Source organism: Phodopus roborovskii, unplaced genomic scaffold (genome assembly GCF_943737965.1).
Source record: "Phodopus roborovskii unplaced genomic scaffold, PHOROB, whole genome shotgun sequence".
NCBI lineage: Eukaryota > Metazoa > Chordata > Mammalia > Rodentia > Cricetidae > Phodopus > Phodopus roborovskii.
Genome location: NW_026126517.1, coordinates 33,353,765 through 33,375,090, shown reverse-complemented (window position 1 = coordinate 33,375,090; position 21,326 = coordinate 33,353,765). Strand labels below are relative to the sequence as shown.

The 21,326-nt window shown below is 51.3% G+C and overlaps 1 protein-coding gene across 2 annotated transcripts in view; it reads left to right on the top strand.

Annotated features, from left to right (window-relative positions):
• Positions 1-21,326, top strand: part of Lingo1 (leucine rich repeat and Ig domain containing 1) — a 105,202-nt gene that overhangs the window by 64,698 nt on the left and 19,178 nt on the right. For both annotated transcript variants that reach the window (XM_051197523.1, XM_051197525.1), the window contains one exon: positions 6,030-6,262. The gene's annotated coding sequence lies outside the window, so the exon portion shown is untranslated. The remainder of the gene's footprint in view (positions 1-6,029; positions 6,263-21,326) is intronic.

Here is a 21,326-nt window from a genome sequence, read left to right as displayed (position 1 = left end):
CCCTGGAGGAGGCTGGGCCTCTGCTGCTAGGCTGCCAACAGCCCCTCCACCCTCCAGCTTTCAAGGTCAGGCTGACTGCATACACAGTAGCAGATCCAAAGGACTTCCATTATAAATCCCCCAGCCATGGGCAGCTTTTCTCACTTGCCCAGCAAGGTACACCACAGCCCAACCGTCTAGCTTACCCACTGCTCAACTGTAGGACCCTAGAGCCTTAGAACTCAGACAGGAGTGATGCTATTCTGGTCTGACCCAACCTGTCAACTGCTGTTTGCTGTGAAACAAACTCCTTGCACTCTCTGAAGCTCTGTATCCATGCCTAGGATGGTGTCTGGCCAGATGGCTTTGAGATAAGAGTGACAAGGGGAATTGACAGGTTGACAGGATGACCGCTTTGATAAGGGTCCCTGAGGAACCCTGCTTGGGAGGCCTCAGGATGGGAAAGGCCTACTGCACCTGCTTGCCTCGTCAAGTTCAAGGACATTTCTCAGAAGAGATGGTATTAAGGCATCTGTACTAGGCTCTTAAGAAGGAGCATCTTTTAGCTGGTCTACATAGGGAGTTCCAGGATGGGCTCCAAAGCTACACAGAGAGACCCTGTCTTGAAAACACACACACACACACACACACACACACACACACACACACACACACACACACATTGTAGAGGATCATGCCGGGCTCTGAGAAATAATGTGGCTCTACATACCTGCCCACAACAGTTCATGTTCTCCAGCGGTGCTTGGCGCTCTCAAGTCCCCTCAGGAACCTGCTAGGGTGTCAGGGTTTAGTCCCTGCTCTTCCCCGCCTTCAAATCTCCAGCTTGGAAAATTTTTTTGTCCTTTGCACCGGCTGTTGTCTGAGCTGCCTCTGTGCCCATGGTCACATTTGATCCCATGACCCCTGGCAACCTTCTTCAACCCAACCTAGAGCAGCTGCCGAAGTGACCCTCATCTCTGCTTGTTCACAACTTTGGGGTGCTGAAGCTGACTGCCCCGCCCAGTTGAGTGTCCCTCCAGGCCCTGTTGCCTGTCCAGCTATCTTCCCCTTGGAGGCCCCAGTCTATCTACACACTGAATTGTGCCTTTCTGACCTTACTCTGCCAGGGAGCATGCCTGTGTTTCTGGCCAACACCTTTGTCTGATGAGCAAATTTGTGCCCAGTTGGTGTTGAGTGAACTGACTCTTTGGGCCTCAGTTTCCCATCTGTATTTTGAGGGAGAGTTCTCCAAGCTCTGGTCCCCCAGAAGCAGGTGAGAGGGAGGCTACACCCAACTCAGAGTGAAGAGTAGGACATGGACTGGACTCCACGGTGAGCCCGTTGAGACATGGGCAGTAGGGCATGGCAGGGCCTTCCCCTCTTGGTCTCCCACCATGGCCTGGGCCATTGTGAGCCAGGACTGAGGCGTCCAGAATGATGTGCCACTGCTAAGGCCCCTTCCCTTCCACCCCCAAGAAGCAGATGGGCCAAGCTTGGGCGGGCGGCAGATACAGGCCTGGCATTTGTGTATGTGTGTGGTTTTTTTAAAAATCTGACACATTTTTGTCACGTCTCGGTTCATCAGAACAGTAAAGGAGGCGGGAGTGTGAAGAATGTTTTAACTCGCAACTTTGTAAGAGTTCCAGGTTCTCCGGGGCTCCTCCCCCTCCCTCAAAGCCCCCCGCTGTGGAGCCTCCAAGCCCATCTGTTCCACAGTCCCTGCTCCCTGCCCCCATCTACCCATCCACCCCTCTTTCAGTGGAGAGAGACATAATTGGAGGCAGTGGCTTGGGACTCTGAGAATGGCCTAGGCAGGGAGACAAGAGCTTTTGCTTCTCGGTCCCGATGGACCCAGACTTGCTGTTTGACCTTGTGTAGTTTCTACACCCCATGACCCATTCATGGGCTCTTGTAGGGTCTGGCCCACCACCTTTGGGGTTCTCTGGCTCCAACGTGCATAGCAATGTTTGCTAGGAGGATTAGAAAGAAGAAAGTTCTCAGTAGAGCTGAAACAGAAAGCTTGGGTGTCCGTAGCCTCCAGAAAAATGGATGCAAGAGGGTCAGATAGGTTAACCTTCACTCCTCAACCTGCCCGACTTACTGTTCTGCCACACCCACCCCGCTATACCAGGGCTAGCTGACGTCTGAGGAGGCCACTTTGGGGTCAGATGAGGAGGAGGTGGGGAGTACCAGGGACTGCTTCTTCTCTTCTGTTTTTGGTACTACAGAACCAAGCAAAGTATGCAGGGTAGGTGCCAAGCCCTGGAAGAATGCTCCTTAGCCACCAGCCCTGCAGTCCCCAACCCTGGCACTAGTTTCCACTACATTAGTCATGGAAATGCCAGCTGGCCTGGAAAAGCAGGGTTGTCTACAAGTCAGGCTGGCAGGCACCGCCCTGGAGGGCATGGGAGGTTTGGGGCCAGGGAAGGGCGGTGCCCTAGGGCATCTCAGCTAAGGCTTGGGCTGCGTCTTCGTTGCATGGCTCAGTGGTCTGAGCTCTGGGCACTTTCACCATTGCCTTGTGGGGCGGGGCAGGCGATTATGGTGCCATTGCCAGGGGCAGGAAAAATAGCCCCTGGCCCCACTTCTGTTCCCCATGCCCTTCCATACCTCACCAGGAAATCCCTAGACCCAGGTTTACATGAGAGAGCAAAGGCAGAGGCAGCAGAGGCCCACCTTGGAAAGCACCAGCTCGTTACTGGCCACATAGAGCCCGACTTGGTGGTATGACAGCTCCTGTGTGCCTGCCCACATCCTGGCACCCTGTATGGGCTGCCAAAGGGCACTGAGGGATCCAACATGCCTCCCATGGCAGCCCCAGTCAGACCCAGGGCCGGCTTAGTCAATGCACCCTGCTCGAATCTCACCATATGGGCGCTGGGCGGCTGCAGGGGGTGGAGCTGGAGTTGCCATGAGAACCCGCACATTGGCATTTCCTCTTTTGGGAGGCTGAACCATGTTCTGCAGGCAGTGTAGGCTTCTGAATCCCATTTCTCTGTGTTTTTAGGAAGGGAAAAAGGGCAGGGGAAGGGGGTGGAAGAAGGCGAGGGGGTTCGGGTGGCAGAGTCAGACTGACTGCTCTGAGGGAACAGCTGGCTGTCTGGGCCGTTGAGGATGGAGCAGGGGCCACTCTTCCCATGGGCTCAGCCCAGGGCCAAAGCAGGATCTCAGATCTCTTCTGATCATTAGTTCTGAGCTTGAGTAAAATTTTTCCTTAAATCACATGACCTTGCCTCTTGCTTGACACCTCTGTCGATTCCCTCTACCCTCTCATTCCTGTCCCTGCTTGCTCAGCGCTGTTGAAAGTGCCATAGGGAGCTTTTAAAAGTAGAACATGCAGGCCACACTGTTAAAACCTTGGTCCCTGCAATGGGCTAATAGCACCAAGCTGGGGGCTTCCTGTGTGCCTGGGGAGATGCCCAAGCAGAGGTCATTCTGTGACAGTGCTTTGGTATGATAGTTCAGGACATGGCTCCAGCAACAGGTGAATTAGAGATAGGGCCCCGATCGTGGAGGGAGTGTCCACCTGATCAGGCTGTGTATGGGACCTGGTATGACCGAGCCCTGAAGAGGAACTGTGCAGGCAGGGGAAAGAGTGAGGTAGCCAACGAGCAGGAAATTTGGGGCAGAAGTGACCCATTCCACTTCTCCCCGCCTGAGGCAGGTCCAGCCACCCTGCTGCCCTGTCTCTAGGAGCCAGGGAGGAGCCCAGGGACTCCAAGGGAGAGGTGGGGCAGCGGGCCTGCGTCTGATAACAAACAACAGAGCCTGGGTGTGAAGGCCTACTGTGTGCCAAAATCTCACTTAGTTTCTGAAATAATCAGGGGGAATGGCCGTATTTGACACCTAAAAGGACTGCAGCTCAGAAAACACTTGCAATTCATCAAGGTCAACCTCCTAAGGAGCAGCACTGCTAGGGTGTCCAGCCTCTGACCTCTGACCTTCAGGCCTCACCGTCCTGCATCCCCAGAAGACCACTGTGGAGGCTGCAGGGTGCAGTGCTCAGCAGAGTAGAAGATGAGGAGATGAGGACAGTGTCAGACCCTGTCCCCACTGCCTAGGGACACTGTCTGGCCACATCTGGTCAGTCTAGGGTAGCCACTGGAGTCCAGCTTGGAAAGGACATGGTCCTGGCATCACATGGATTGGGACTGAGTCCTGTCTCTACTTCTTATTCATTCTGGCACTCACAGCATGTTGTTGAACTTTTCTCAACCTCCATTTCCTCATCTGGAAAAGAGGACCACAGTGGCACTGTACCAGTCAAACCAGATGACTAAACTCCTGAGATTTCAAACAACACCAGCTCCTTTCTCAGCCTGTTACATGGATTGGCTGTTTCTCATTGTCACTCAAGACCCCAGGCTGATGGCTACCCACTATTTTAACAGGTATATCCAGTTGCCATGACAGCAGGAAGAAGCATGGCCAGTTTCTCTTGTGACTCGTGTAACTTCCACTAAAGTTTCATTGGCCAAAGCATGTCATGAGCCACATGTAACTGCAAAAGGGACAAGGAGGTACAATTCTTAACCACATGCTTAAATTAAAAAAAAAAAAAAAAAGTCACCTAGAGAATTGGTAAACATCTCTTCTTGATGGCCTCAGGCACCTGCCACATAGGGATGCTGTGAGCACTGAGTGAACTAAAGGAAACACACAGGATGCACCTAATGAATGGGAGCTCCTCTCCCCTGGGCTCCCAACTCCAGTGGGACCCACCCCCTCCCTTCCCTGTCCTGGCCATGCCTGTCTCCCAGATAAATCATCAGCATTGACAATCCCCACTTCAGAGATGAAGACCTTTAACTTTGGAATGGAGACAGATGGCAACTTCCCCAGGGTATGGCATGATGGCAGCTGGGGCAGGAAGAACAGACAGGTGCCTCGGTCTGCTGAGTCCCTTTTCCAGCTCAGAACCTCTTTTAACAAATGAAAAAGCGGCAGATCCTGGTAATACCTTAACTCTATTAAGGACTTCATAAGACCCAGATCAAATTACATCTCCTGCAATCGAACAGTAAATTTGATTCCATTCAACAAATGTTCCATTCAACACCAGCAGGGCCTAGAGGGTCTGAGTAGCCCACTTGGCTGGGGACCTGCCTCTCAATTCACAGGAAGATGCCACCCTCCATGGCATAGGTCTGCTTTAGAGTTTAAGATCAGTGAGTGAGTAAGGCCTGGTGTGTAGGGAACTGTGAGGAGAGACAATGACTTGGGATTTTGGATCACTCAAGCCCAAGTGGACAAGATAGAAAACTGGGTTTCCAGACACCTGGAATCCAGAGCCACCTTGACTGTGGACCTGTGTCCACAGCCACCCAGCTGTAGCTTTGGGCATCTTCTTCTCTTTGGGTTTCAGTCTGCCATCAGAAATGTGCTCAGTTCCCATCCCCCCTTCCCCCCCACCATAGACTTCTGAGGGCACTTCTCCTCAAACTGAGGAGACCGCAGTGGGAGTGAGGGCTTTACCCATTTTCTCCACCTTTAACTTTTCCCCACTGGCCAGACCCTGTGTGCTAGACCCTGCTTTGCCCCACAGGAACTCAGTCATGGGAGGACAGAAGACAGAGCATCTGTGGTAGATGAGCAGCCAAGGAGATATTGCCATGGGAAAAAATGATTTACTTGTTCTACACACACACACACACACACACACACACATATGCACACACACACAAGCACACACACCATGTGCCTTCCCCAGCTGCAGCCACAGGCAAGAGATGGTGGGTTTGTTTGAGAAGAGAGACTAGCTGTCAGCCATTATCTCACAGTGCACTTCTGGAAACCCAAGGTGGCTTCTGAGTCCACTGGGACTCTGGGATGAGACCTCCTCCTTCATAATGATTCCGCAGCAGAAGCAGGAGAAGAACCAACTCCTTCTGGCATTTTCTGCTGATGGAGCACTTGGTGTCTGCCTTCTCATTTGATCCTCACAGTGGCCCTGTGAAGGATGCTGCTGTCCCATTGAGTCCTGTAGTCAGTGAGTAATAACCCACCCTCATGTTGGCTGACTCCCTGGTCTATTTGTGCCTGTCTTTCAGGTGTCACGTGAGCCTCCCTCTGGGATCTGGCATGAAGGAGAAATGGATTCTGGATTTTCCACTCTGGCTTTCCCTGACTTCTCCAGAATTTAAGAAGCATCCTGAGGCCTCTCTTGCTCAACCTCAGCCCAGAATCCCTGAGGATCAATCCAGAGACCCAAAGACTTCAAGACCTAAAAACACCAAGCCCCTTTCCCTGGACACAGACTGGACAGAACTAACTAGTTCATCAGGTAAAGATGCCGGCATGGCACTGACCACACCGGTACCACCATCTTTTATTTTGGGGAATTCTGCTGATGGAGCACATGGAAGCTTGGGCATGGTTGCTCTCCCATTTGAAGCTGTTTGTGGGATGTGATTTCAAGGATCTTGAGAGAGAGATATATCATATTCATCGGGGCCCTTGCTTGTTAGTACCAATCATTACTGAAAGAAACCCTGGGTCAAGATTGTCCCAGTACCATACAAATTTGGGGTTTGGCTATTCGACCTTCAAAAGGAGCCAGGGCCATTTTTTCTAGATCTTGCTTGTCCATAGTTCTGGGTATGGCCCAGGTCATAAAACTCTCAGATTCCTTTAGCTTCCCAGCAACACTATCACCTGACATTTTTACATCAGTTGGGTTTCATTAGCTTGTTTAGCTCTTTCAATACCAGCCTGCAAATTAGCAGAGAGAAGGTGTTAACTGCCTCCCAGGTTCCCATGCTTTCTGAACACTGTTCATTCAGTCTCTGTCATTCATTCCCTTGCTCAGAATGTATTGATTGACTCTCACGCCCTGGGATGCAGGGGTGCCAGAGGCAGAGCTTGCAGTTACAATCCACAGAGCTCACTCTCCCTCCAGTTTGTTCCCTAGACATGGCCTCTGTGGGGCTAGGGAGATAGCTCTACTGATGACATTCTTGCTATGCAAGTGTGAGAATGAGTCCAAATCTTCAGAACCCACAAGAAAGCCATAATCCCTGCAGATTCCCTGGATCCTCAGAGCAAGCCATCTAGCTAGACATGGGCAACCTCTGGATTCAATTAAAAGACTCTGCCTCCATGAATAAGGTAGAGAGCACTCAAGGAAGACCCCTGGCATCAGCCTCAGGCCTTCATGTGTACATATACATACCTGCAGTTGCACATGCAGACGAAGAAATGCTTCTGTGTATGAGTGTCCATGCATGGATGGATCTACCAGAGCTGGCTTTCCAATGAAGGCTTTCCTTCTCCACACATCTCCCTAGCCCACTACTGAGGCTAAACGCACTCTAGATCCAGCCCAGGAAACATTGGCTCAGCCGAGGCTCAGGGGTGGCTGAGGACAACTACTAGAACCAAGCCTGTCCACACAGTCCACCCATCATGTCCTCTTACCCCATCCTCTGTGCTGTCCACACACAGCCTCTCTCCTCTCTGGGACAACCCTTCAGACTACCTTTATTGTGCCCTCATCCTGAAACTACCACTACACAACTCCTGTCTGTCCTTTTCTCACTCTTCAAGCGACTTCCGGAACAGGAGGAAAATGGGATTCGGGGAAAGGGTTCTGCCTCTGAACTCCAATGGGCTGACTCACTGCTCAACCTAGACAGAGCCTGCAGGGTCCAGGTTGCCCCCTGCTGGATGCCCAGAGTTGCCATGATGACCCTCTGCCTGTCTACCTAGCATGGAGACAATCAAAAAATAACAGCAAGGACTCTTTTATTCTGTGTCCCACCTGGGAGCCATTTAAGCTTCCTATTCCTTTTGACACATATTAATTTTTTTTTTTGGTCTTAAGATTTTCTTGAAATCCTCCCTCAATTTTAGACTCCATGGCATGGCCTCCAAAAGTCCTCGATCTTAAACACACACACACACACACTGTGCACTTGTTTACACCCTACACTGGAAACAGCAAATTGGCCTCCTGGTGCTTCAAAGGCAGAGCTACAGGGAAGGCATGGTCCTTCTCTTTGTCTGCAAACATGTCTCCCATCTAATACCTTGCAGACCCATGCAGGTACCCTCATCTCTATAGTTGCCTGAGAAGACAGGGTTGCCTGGTGGCTAAGTAGGGCTAGAACTAACCCTTCCAGACCTTTCTTTTTGCCATCCCTGTTCTCCCTTGCCCCACCATGAGCAGTGTTGGGAGCTGCCACACCTAGGGAACCCCATAAAGCCCTCACCACCCTCCTGGTTGCCTTGGCTTCTGACCTCCCTACTGGAGCCTTCTGCACCCATGATCTTGGCACCAGCTGGCTAGGCACTTAGCAACTCCCTGTCCCCAGCTTCCTCCCTAGCCATCCCATTCCATGTCATTCAGTTCTTCCTTAGTTGTGCCCTGGTTTCTCTTCTCCTCAAGCCTGTCTTCCAAGGTATGTCTTTAGCTGACCCTCTGTCATACTAAAGACTGGCACTGATGTTAAACACGGGCATCACCACATAGCCTGTGTGTTTTAGATTCATGAGCAATTGCATAGGCCACATGTTGGCCAAAAGCATGCCCACCGTGTGGTTAAAACACACACTGGGCAGTTAAGGAGGGTTCTGAGTCGAGAGAAATTGCAAACCTCTGTCCTTGAACCTCCCATGTCTGCCCCAAGTGAGAGGAATTCTTCAGATGTTACTTGAAGGCACTTCCCTGACACATATTGTGTGTGTGTGTGTGTGTGTGTGTGTGTGTGTGTGTGTGGTTTTCATCCAGTGTAGAGGATTGAACTCGGAGTCTTGCCCATGCTATGCATGCTTAGAATGACATTCTTACCCTTTCCCAACTTTGGATTTTAATTGCGCAGATCAGGGTCTACCACAAGGTAGACCCTCAATCAGACAGCTCAATCAGTAAAGTGCTTGAAAGGACCCGAGTTCAATCCCCAGAACCCACGAGTTCAATCCTAAGAACCCACATTTTTAAAAAATCTAGCATGGAAGTACATATTTACATCCCTAAAGTAAGAGAGCAGAGACAGTGAGCCTCGTGACCAATGAGGACTCCCGCCTCAAAATACAAGGTAGACAACACCTGAGAAACACCTGAAGCTGACCTCTGACCTGCACATGCACATGCACATGTACACACACACACACACACACCACAAATGCCAAGACCTACAATACTGGGTGCTTAACTGAGAGCCTACAGCCCTGTAGGATTCTGGGGACATTAGTAGTGACAGCAGGTTTCAGTCCCAGGCCTGGTCTCTGTTGTCCTTTTTTCTCTTCAGATCCTCTGTTTAGCAGGGCAATGGGAAGCACACTGGGAGTCCAGAGCATCAGGGCCTGCCTTAGATCTCCAATTCTGCATGGTTAGGTGAAGAGGATGACCCTTGGGAAGGGGCACAGGCTGGCCAACATGGTACTTGTGGCTCAACCCCACTTTGCTTGTTTTCCTGAGACTCAGTGTACCCTGGTTCGGCTTTTCACAGTAAAGTCACTGAGACCCTAAGAGGGTGGCCATAGGCTTGGCCTTCTGTGCACTCTTCCCCTCTGGCCCTGGGAGTCAGGATCAGGCCAGACACACTATAGCAATCAATCAGTGTGGGAATGTAGCCTGACTCCAGTGTAAGAATGTGGAAAACTGTGGCATCACGTCCCACTTAGGGAGGGAGGGACATGTTTCAGAATAGCCGTGTGCACATTTGAGCCTTGTTTTCCTCTCTGCTAAGTGTCACCAACAAAGTGTCCGACTCAGGCCCACTGTGTGTTCACATCAGCCACTGTGCTTGGCACACAGCAAGCTCTGAAATGCTTGCTCCTGTATGGATGTAAACTCATGTATCTACGTGGTCTTGGGGCTCAGCTTCCTCATCTGTAAAATGGGATTGATGATGCTCTGAAGGACCCAATACCAAGCCCCTCCCCTCTACCACCATTCCTTTCCCAGAACAGAACCCCAGGAGGAGGCAGGAAAACAAATACCTTCCTGTCTGTCTGTCAATCCATCTGCAATGGTGACATCAGTTTTCATAGAGGAGGGGAATCTGCAAAGTAGTCAAAAAAATATTTCCTCTGTGACTCCAGCAGCCCAGCTGTTCTCTTTCAGGAAAAGTGCTGAGGGCTGAAAATACAGGAACAATGATAGAGAGACAGGAAAGTGGGGTGGGGGAGGGCAGACCAAAGTGAAGGGCATGGGGCGGGGCAGCATGGAACGTAAGGTTTCATCAGTACCTTTCCTGGGTCACCTGGAACAGCATTCAGCAAGACTGCCATTTGCCCAGCTGGGATCCAGAGCCACCAATGTGCCTGCCCTGTGGCACCTGGCTTCAAAGGACTCACTAATGGAAAAAGACACATGTCACCACTAGCATTGTCATTGTACTTGTGAGTCATCCTGCCCCACCTGGAGGAGGCTCTTCTTGGACCTCTTGGTCCCTATGGCATCTCAGCATGGAGTTAGAAAGGTGCCCTGTGTTGGGGGAAGTCCTGTGGAGAATATTCATGCTTACTCAGCCTCTAGACCCACTCAGAACCATCGCGGCCCCTCCACAGGCCTTGTTCGGCCCAGGCTCTTCCAGCCTTCCCATGTTCTTGCTCTTCTCACTTCCAGGGATAGTCATGCCCCTGTCTGCAGGCTGGGCCCCATCCCTCCCACAGGCTCCTTAGGGAAGGCCTTTTGTTTCCTCCCTGCGGGACTCCCTCTCTCTTCCTTATAGCTCTGACCACTCTCTGCCTGTCAGATCCTCCTCTGCTCTGGCCTGTGCTGCCACAAAAGAACCTGGTGCCCTTAGCTTTCATTCCTGGTACCAAGTGGCCAGGTCTGGCATAGACAAGCCCCAGATTGAGAGCTTGGGGCCAACCCTACACCTGCCCACCTCTGGACCCCTGACTAGCATGCCCACTGGGGAGACTAGCCTCTTAGCTCCATGTCAGTAATACAGGTAGTTAACCCACATGGATGCTGGGTCCCTGCCTTCTTCAGGAGACAAGAACCTTGACTGTCATTCACTCCTCTGTGACTTTGAGTGACTTCCCTGCCTCCCCATGCCTGTTTCCTCACTATGTGGTAGGAATGCCAGCACACCTTCCTAGGGCTGTGGAAAGAACACCTAGCATCTGAGGCACAGACTGTAGGCTTGGCAGGGCACCAAGGTCACAGCGCCTGTCTGCTCTCTGAACTCATGTAGAAGAGCACACTCTTCTGGCCATCTGCTGACCCTACCAACACAAAACGCTAGCCTTTCCCTGTTGACAGAACAGTCTGGAGAGCTCAGTAGAGAGGTTGCCCCTATTCCAACCTTCATTAAGGAGACACCTGGGCTTTCTATGTGTTGCATGGACCCCAAGACAGTGGGCTGGTGGCCTCTGAGGTGACTTATCTCTGGAGGCAGTTCTACCCAATTGTGTCACCCGTCACTGCCCACAGAGGTGTGACCCATATTTGTGATGGAAAGAAGAGAGAGGAACTTAAGCCTCCAGCTTCATTCTAAGCCACAGCTAGGTCCCTCAACCCTTTTTTCCCTCCCAACCCCTGCCCCCCCCATTCAGCTCTCTGGTTGCCATGACAGCAGAATACTGGGAAGCAGGACTCCTTGGAGGGATAGAAACAAAGTGAGACCATGTATGTGCTAGTCTTTAGGTACACATATGTGTCAAGGTGGGTGTCCCCTTGCACACCATCGTGGGGTAGGGCTGGGGGGCTGTATGTCCCGGTGAGGTCTTTTCCAGGTCACGTGCCTGGCTCACACATGTTTCATAGACACACAACTAGAGCACACACAGGGATGGCCAGAGCCTTGGTTACTCACTACTTTATCGATAGGACTGGCAGGTGACAGCGTCTGCAGCTGGATGCCTGTCCCCTTGCTCCCTCAGCAAGTTCATATAGACATCCTCTCTGCCACCTTGCCATGGGAGGCAAGCAGGACAGGTGGATATGGAAACTGAGGTCTTCCTGTGTATTCACTCATTCAAGCTGGGGCTGTACTAGAGCCTCCTGGGCCCTCAGATAGTAGAAGGGTATCCAAGGGGATACTTGGTATATTATACCCCTAAGCTTCCTCAACTCCCCCCCCCCAGTGCGAATGGTCAAGGCCCACCACAAGAAAAGCTTAGCATCAAGGCTCTCTGCTTACTTGCCCATCCCCAGAGCTAGCCACTGGCTTAAGGAAAGCTTTTGAAGCTCTCTGAAGTAGGTCTGAAGCCAGCTCTCCAGGACTGGTGGGACATACAGGGTACAGAAGGAGGAAAACCTTCAGATGCAGCAATCATGCACTTGTCTGGGACCAGAAGGCATGGAGCTGAGATGGGAAGACATATATAGGAATCCCAGATATGTTTGTCTGCTTGCTGTGCTTCAGACAGGAGCTGGTATTTATCTCCAACTATGATACACACACAGACACCCCTTCCCACCTCCAACTCATCGATGTGAAAATGCCACAGCACTTTGAAGTGCAAAGAGCTGGCCACTGGTGGAGTGAGCAGCCATGAAGCCTGCCTACTATTTGAGTGACTCTTGGGAGAGTGATGAGTGAGTCCTCAGCCAATCCCACCGATCCCTAGGTTCCTAGTTTCAAGTCTGCAGCCAGGGATCCTTACTCCAGACCCCTTGGCCCCCTGAGTTGTCTGAGGCAGCCTCCCTGCTTTGCTCTGGGTAGAAGGATTGAGGCTCCTAGATAAGCATGTTCTTAGACTATGTGCATGGGAGGAAGGGTGTCTGTACGTGTGGGGCAGGGGGTGGGGTGGGATGCATTCTGAGTCACTGGGACTCCTTGAGGGCATACCAGGCCTATCTCCCCACTTTCCTGCTGTGCTACCACAACAGCACAGGTATTTCTGGCTGGTTTCACACCCCAGCAGGTGGTGTGAACACACTGCCTCAGTGTGCACACCCATGTTTAAATTTGAGACAATAGGGAGCTTCTCTGGGGTCTGAAATCTCAGACTGTCCCCTAGTCCATACAAGGTGCTCATGAGGAGGTTCCATCCGGGAAACCTCTGTCCAAGCTCAAACTTCCATGACAGTTGCCAGAATCAGGGCTTGCTATGGTTCCTGGTTTCTCCAAAGCAAGTCACTTCATCTCTCTTCATGGAATAGATGCTACCCTTCCTCTGCATGACTGCATATTCCCTTAGTTTCAAAGTGGCCAGTAAGAGCCTGGCTAGGAGCCTGCTATGGTGGCATACACCTTTAATCCCAGCACTCAGGAAGCAAAGGCAGGAGGACCTCTGAGTTCAAGGCCAGCCTGGTCTACAGAGTGAGTTCCAGGACAGGCTCCAAACTCTGTCTCAGATAGATAGATAGATAGATAGATAGATAGATAGATAGATAGATAGATAGGCAGGCAGGCAGGCAGACAGACAGGCAGACAGACAGACAGATGAGCCTGGCTAGGTCTCAGCTTTCCCCTGCTCTCAACTCTGCTCTGGGGTCCATTTCCCATTATCTCAAAAATGGACCTGTATGATGGTTCTTTTCTGCCCAGAAATGTCAAGTTTATTTTTCAGTGACAGAAATGCCACATGTGGAGGGGGTAGGGACAGAAAGAGGAAGATGATGCTTGGTCTTCCCCCGGATTCCCTCGAGTCAGAACATCCTCCCTCACCTGCCCTCATGCATGCAGTGAGGCTTGGGACAAGCAGGAAGTGTGGGATGGACCAAGGGTGTTTGCTGCCTGTGGTTGCTGCTCTCTTCTGCCCAGAGGGCAGATCCTACATGGGAGATTAGGAGCTTTTGCCCATGGCTGATGGGCCTTGAAGAGCAGAAAGAGATATAGTAAGGTCTACTGCTGATCTACCCCAATTCTAATGACAGAGATGCCACATTACATGCTGACACATGGTACACAGGCCCACAACACAGCACAGGTATATCTCCAAAACATGTCTAAACTTCAGACCCACAGCAGCTCACACCAGCCTCCTGCTCACAATGGCTCATCCTCCTGAGGGTGAGGTGTGCTGGACCTGCTCCAGTGATCAGGCCATTTCCCTGGGGTCTCATGACCTGCTGGAGCAAGTGCTGAGACCCAACAAGGCAGGCACAGAAAGAATTATCCCCTAGTCCATACAAGGTGCTCATGAGGAGGTTCCATCCAGGAAAAACCATGTTCTAGAAGCTTCACCCAGCCGTCACACCCACCATTGCCTTGTTGACAAATAGACCCCATCCCATGTTAGAGGGGTTGAGATGGGAATGCAGAAAGATCTTCAATTCACCTGCAAACAGTGACTGCCTCCCTTGAAATTTCTCTCTGGCTTGCTGCTTCTGGACCAGAGCTATGACTCCTGGGGTAAGGGACCTAGCTTGGGGACTGGGTGGGGCTCTCATACACTGCCCATGGCTGCTTTGGTAGATGGGGGTGGGTAGACTTGTACAGGCAGAGCAGATCCCATGGAGACTGCAGATAGGAGGTTCCTGGCCTCTCTCCTGTCACTGAATTCATGTGACCTCTGCCCCCCAGGGTGTGGCCTGACATTACATATGTTCCAGCTTCTTTCTGAGTGTCATCATGGTCTTGTCTGGACAAGCAAGGTAGAAAGCCTGGAGGCTGCCCCAGGCCTCTGCCTCAGCCTACTCCAGAGATCTGAGTCGCTTCTGACCTATGGTCATTCCTGTTCCCACTATCCAAGGACTTAGGTCTACCCACTACCTGCCCATTGGTTTGCCCTGCCTTGCTGTCCCCCCTGTGGCCACTCTCCCGCATCTCTCTGCACTCTTCACTCAGTTTGATAGAAGCTTGGAAATGAGAATGATGGGGTCCCCATCTCTCACAAATGGCCTGTGGTCCCCAGCTAAAGATTCCCTCTTAGGGTAGACAGCTGTCCTTAAAGCCCACAGAGGGCTGCACCTTGAGGAGTCCCCCAGCCCTTGTCTGACTATGCCAATCTAGCCAATACCACAGACTCCTACCACCCCAACCTGTCCCAACCCCACTGGGCATGGACTGGATAGCCAGGCAGGGAGGGAGCTCCTTGCTTGCCATCCTACCATGCTGTCACCTGGCCAAGGCTAAAGCTTGAGGCCCAGCTGTCATGGAGAGAATCAGGAGGTCCAGACTCCAGATGCTATCTGACTTCGGACAGCCATAGGGCCTCTGTGTGGTCTATAAAGCAGATATTGGGGATAGACTGAGTCTACAGACGATAACACAAAAGAGGACACCCTCCACAGCCCCAAGAGAAAGAAACAACCTGAGGCTTATTTGGTGAGAGCTTTTAGGGTTTCCTTCTTCCCTCCACTTGAAGGATATGTCTTTTGGGGTATCAGAATTGGGTAGGGGTTGCCTGTAGGGAGATAGTTCTGTGGCACTGACGGTTGCCAGCCCAAAAGTTGTGCCAGGCTTGTACCGTATTTGGAAGCCTCCCCTGACAGACAGCTTAGCATACCATGAGCACCTATTGGACTCCCAGGAGCCAATTCTGGCAGCTCTAGCTCTAAAGTCCTGTCTTCATTCACCCTCTCTCCTCCTTGGGATGAGATGCCTGTGGATAGTAGAGCCTGGGTGGGCCAGGTGCTGGCAGCCTAGCACCTTCCCCCACTTGACTGTGCCTCCCCGGCTGCTGTCCTGGACTCGGGTCTTTAATGGAGCGTGAACAGCCTGGCAGAGGGAAGCCTCATTAGGTCTGATCTAATTAGGAGGTTCTGTGCACTGGAGGTAGATGGGGAGGAGCACCCATTCCTGAAGGCTGCCTTGCACCAGGAATGTCATACATGTATGCTCCTAGGACCCTCCTCATATCCTACCAAAGTAGACTGTCCCAGGCAACTGAGATAGAAAGCCACTCGGAGAGGGCAGGTGGTTTGCCAGGGAAACACAGTCAATAGTGGCTTCCTTAGGAAGTGCCCCCTATAGGCCTCCCAAATTCTCCTGATCCTCAATCCCTGAGGCAGATGCATGGCCTTGTCTGCCTACTGCTCACAGTTTGGCTAGCTCTCATCCAAGACTCCCCTTCCAGCACTGCCAGATGCCACAGTAGGTCAGATGGTGGGAGGCCGGATATGGGGCAACCTGGACTCTGACTCTCTCTCTCTTCTCTCTCTCTCTCTCTCTCTCTCTCTTTCTCCCCCCTTTGGTTCACTCTATGATCAGGATGGGGAGCTGATGCCATGCCAAGGGGTCTGCCACCCCTTCATTAGTCTTAGCTAACAAGCTGTTTATGGGTACGACGTGACACCTGCTTTCTTCTTTATAAGTTCAATAATTTATAGGCATATTAGCAGCCCGGCGGCTGCCCTGGGCCCCAGCCAGACGGGACGGGGCGATGCAGCCCGGTGCCTCTGCCGATATTTACTCTCTCCTACCATCAATTATTAAGGAGCCCTCCTTCAGTTTTGCACATAATTACACGCGCCGTTATGGTTTGAACTCCCCTGCTCTAAATCCCTCTGGAGCAGGGCCCAGCCTGCCCCACAGGGCTGCCATAGCCCAGGGACTCAGCTGCCTGCAGACAGAGAGAGGAGGCAGTAACTCAGCCTCGCACTCCATAGAGTCTTCTTGGCTAGCAGTGGCCTTCCCCACCCAGGGTGGGGTCTTTGCACCCTTGCTGTCTGTGTGGAGCACGAACCCACCTCTGCACACATAACTGTCTCTTTATTCCTTGACTCAGCCCAGCCACGACCACCTCCTGAATGTCTGTCCTGATTCCCCAGTGCCTGTTCTGTGTTGTGTGCAAACACAGCCTGCATCACACTGAGTTGAATCTTGTTTGCTAGACCATGGGCTCTGGAGGCACAGAGAAAGCTGTGGCAAATGTTTGTTGAGTGATAAATGATCGAGTGGGTGGATGAGTGGATGGATGGGTGGTTGAGTGCCTCGTCATTAGGGAGTCTACTGAAGCACCTGCCTCTTCATCCCTGCCCAGGAAGTTTGTCCTAGTTGATCCCCTTCCCCCAAATCCTCTCAATTCCCCCTGAGTTAGACTAAGATAGCCCTGTGGGCAGCAAAGTCTGGGCCCTCATCTACATGCCATCACAAGAGGGCAGGCAGGATGGAGTGAGTCTCTTCAATCTCATGTTTGATGTGTGGGTTGGAGAAGATGCTCAACCTTTCTGACAGTATTTCCCCATTGGCTAAATTGTGACATTCCTCCCTCTATGGGTGTGGTTGAGGCTTACATGAGGACCTACTATGTCACAAATGCTAAGTCATATTCCTTTACCTTGACCTTGATCTGCCTGTGAACTGAGCCCACATAAACCTGTCTTGAATTAGATGGCTTTATTCCCACCTTCTTCTGTCTGCTCTCCCCTGGTTTTGCCTCCCCCACAGGTCTAGTAACTGGCATTACACTGGGCTTGAGGGTCCCACAAACTCCACAGACTAACTGGTCAAGAGTTGCCATGTCTCAGTGTACATGTTTAGGAAGAGGAGGAAAGGTGCTCGTGTGATCAAAGAGTAGCTAGAGGCCATGTCTTCCCTGTATTAACAGCATCCTTTTCCTGTGTGTACAGATATCTGTGCTCAGATCGTAGAGTGTGCTTTTGAATTTGATATAATGCTGCTGTCTTGTCTGCATCTTTGCTTTCTTCCTCCACACTGCATCATGGGATTGTCTGTGCTAACTTGTGTGACTCTAGTGTCTGTCCTCATCATCATTTAACATTCCATTGTGTGATCACACTGGACTCCATCCATCTTACTGCCGCTGACAGGTATATCCAATGCTTATGACCCCTACTGTTACAAAAACATCATGGTGGACGCTTCCGTACTGGCCTTGTTTCTCTGTGATGCATACCCAGCATGGAGCTGCTAAGTAACAGACTATGCACCTTTCAGCCTTATCAGGGAGCCACCAAGTTACTGTACAATTCTCCACCCCACTGGCAGGAGGCATTTGCCTGAATTATTCCCTTGTCCCCAGCCATGGCGGGAGCATGTTTACACATATGTAACAGGTGGAGCATGCCTTAGGTACGTGTTGCTTTGTAACAAATCATCCCCACATGACCTCATAGATGGTTGGGATGGGGGAGTGGTGTGTGGAATCCAAGTGAGGTGACATTGCACCTTTGACGAGGGGTCTCTAGGGGCTCCAGTCAAGGTATTCAGAGAGCTGTGATCTTCCCAGAGCTCTACTCGAGGAACACCTGCCTCTATGTTCATTCCATGGTCTTGGATCTTGTGATGCTGACTGGAGACAAGTTCCTTTCCAAGTGGGATTTTCACACAGCTGCTGGTGGCATGGTAATGAGTCCCTTAGAATAAACAAACAACCATGAACAGAGAGCATATAAGATGGAAGCTGCATCATATATATATATATATATATATATATATATATATATATATATTCTTATATCCGAAGTGACATCCTGTCACATTCTATCCATCAGAAGAGAGTGGAGGTGTTGTTCAATGGTTAGAGTACATGTTTAACATGTGTGAAACCCTGGGACACCAGGAAAGGGAGGGGAGTGGATCAGTTGGTCCATCTGCCGTCAAGGGAGTTGGGATGACCCAGTGGGAGAGTGTAAAGCAGGAGCCACTGGAAGTCATCTTAAGTCTGCCTATTACAGGGCAACTGAAATTTGCAAAGAGAAATGACTTGTCCAGGGTCACACAACCATTAGAGCAAGTGTCAGAACTAAAACCTGTGGCTGCTTGACTGCCTTTAAATCTACTACACTGCCTTTAACCCTCAGATAATAACAGGTTATAAGCTAAGTTAATAGACAAGTCTCCAGCACATCGGAACTCAAGATGAGTGCTTAATGAATGGATTTGCTAACAGTGCTGCCTGTTTGCACGCATTAGCTCAAATTTCCCCTTGTGTGCTCCCTGGGGATCTTCAAGCCCAGGCCCTTAGGAGCAGCTGCTCTGCCAAACACAAAGAGCTGGAGAGTGGTCCCTTTATACAATCACTATTTATATTTTCATACTCTTTTGCTCTCACTTTAATCTTTTTATCCCCAGTGGAGAGAACACTTCTCTGGTTCCTCCCATTCCAGGACAAGCCATGGTTAGGCACATCATTTTCTTAGGGGCTTTGGAGTGGTCAGGGCAGTCACTGCTTCGCTTCAGACAAAATTCTTACTTTTCAGCCCCCATGGATGCCACATCCACACCAGGCAGCCTTCCAACCCTGTTAGGGCTTCTGCTGAGGCCTCTGAGAGCCTCCTAAATTCCCCTCCATGCTTAGTGCCATGCCCCACCCACTGAGGGCTGAGGACTGCCCTGCTTCTAGACAGTGGCATATCACTCACTCTGGAGCCTTTCCAACGACAGCACTACAACCCCAGCCCTGAGTGAACAGAGAAGCGAGTATCTGGGATCCAAGAGCACCCTGTGACCAGAAGGGCCCAAACCTGGCCACAGGGCTACTTCCAAGCCGGGACTTTGCATCCAGCTTCCTCGGGTCCCTGCTCCCTTGTCTGCCTCACAGTTGCACTATCACCGGACTCTGACCTATGGATTAACTGCCATGTCCCAATCTACTTCACTCCAGCCTGAATCTCTAGGACTTCATTATGCCAATGGCCTCCGTAACCCCAGCATAAAAGGTTTCAGGGCATGGGGTAGGCTGGCCGGGGCCCCTGCTGTAGTTTTCAGGGGAAACCAAGGGCCTGATTTAGAACTTAGCTTTCTAGAAGACTAGAATGTCCCTCTAGGGATCTACTAGGCCTTATCCCACTGTCCCCATTATACATGCAGGGCTGAAGAACCCTGGGGCCTTCCTTGTACACTGAGGGTACTTTGACCTAGAAAGGGGCAGTTCCCCTTCAAGGTCACACAGCAGCAAGGTAATATGTGGCATAAAACAGAATACGAGGTTCACTGGAGCACCCAGTTCCAAAGGTTTTGAGTGTGGGCTCCACCCCTTTACCCCCTACTCCAAGACTGCTGCTGCTTACCCAGCTCCCACTGTCGTCTAGATCCTCAGCTCCGTTTTTCTTACTAATTAGAGGTCTCAGCAATGACTCTGCTGTCCCAGCCATTTTAGAGCCATCATTAATTTCAAGTGCCTTCAGAAATAACCATCATCGTAAAACCCTATGAGCTGCTGGGATGCAAGCAGGCAGGACCAGCAGACACAGAGGCAGGCTTGTGTGTGCCATCCTCTCCAGTCTGTGCCTCAGGGGAAGCCTGTCCCTGCTAGGTCCTGGCCTCCTGAAACCTCAGCCTCTAAGAATGAAAGGAGAACATAGCTGGGGCTTGGATATTGAACACAAACAACTCCAAAGCCCAGCATGGCCTCCGGTGCGCAGAATAAATGTGGACGGTGCAACAATCCACCCAAGCTTCCGCTTTCTCGTTTGTATGATGGGATCTGCAATGTTAACCCTTCTTTGTTGTCCTTTATCTTGTTTTATTATGAGGTAGGGTCCCTGGAACTTGTGTGTAGCACCTCATCCCCACCCCAGTCAGTCTCCTGTGTGAGCCACCACAGCTGACAGCCATGCCGTTCTTGAAATGTGAAAACAGAGCTTGGAGCCTGGCTTACAGATTAGCTGAAATGTGTTGGAGAGTGAGTCCCCTCCTCCACATGCCCTGAAAAGCTAGCTTCATCCCTGCTCTGTGGCCAGAATTCAGGCTTCAAAAGGCTGGTTCTTTGAAGCCAATGGCTCCTACATTATTAGGATTTGCTTAGTTGTACATGGGGTCCAAGATCAGCTTCATTTCTATCTGCTCTTGGGAGCTCCTAGTGGAAGAACAGAGTATGGGGGGGGGTAGGCCTTGTCTAAGGCCTTTAAGTCTGGCCTTAAGAGGGAGGCAGGCATAGAAGAGATGGGCCTTCATTTGTTCTTCAAACACAATGGAAACCAGAAGAAAGACTCGTCTAGGAAGTGGACCAACAAAGGGCTACAGGTGAGGTGAGCATTCCTTAGCTGTAGTTCTGGTTGTAGCAAAGAAGTCCCCAAACTGGGCCATGCTGATGCTTCACAGGTGGCCCTGGGACCCGTGAGAACACTGTGGAGGGCCACCCCACCAGACATCTAGCTAAGGGGGAGGGCAGTGTCAGCCTCCTCCCTTACAGGGTCAGAATGGCATGGTCAGATACCAGACTCCAGTTGAACTCACAAAGGCTTCTTCCAGGCCATAATGTCCCCACCCTCCCCAAGCCTCCTTTCCCATCCCTTCCACTGGTGGGGTAAGATGGAGGACCTGAGAAGGATCATTTCTTCAGGAGACATAGAGACAGTGATGGCTGGGCTGCTGCTTACAATGGAGGAGTAAGGCTTTGAGGTAGCTGGGTGTCATTCCCATCGCCCCAGGACACCAAGAGTCGATGAGTAGGTGGGCACTACAAGATCCCAGCCTGATACTCCAGCTTCCTCATCTAGCAACTGGAGATTGTGATGGGGGCGATGGACTCTCCCCCATTTCTCCGACCAGATCACTGAGGTAGGGAGCAGGTGAGTCGGGGGCGGAGATATGCGG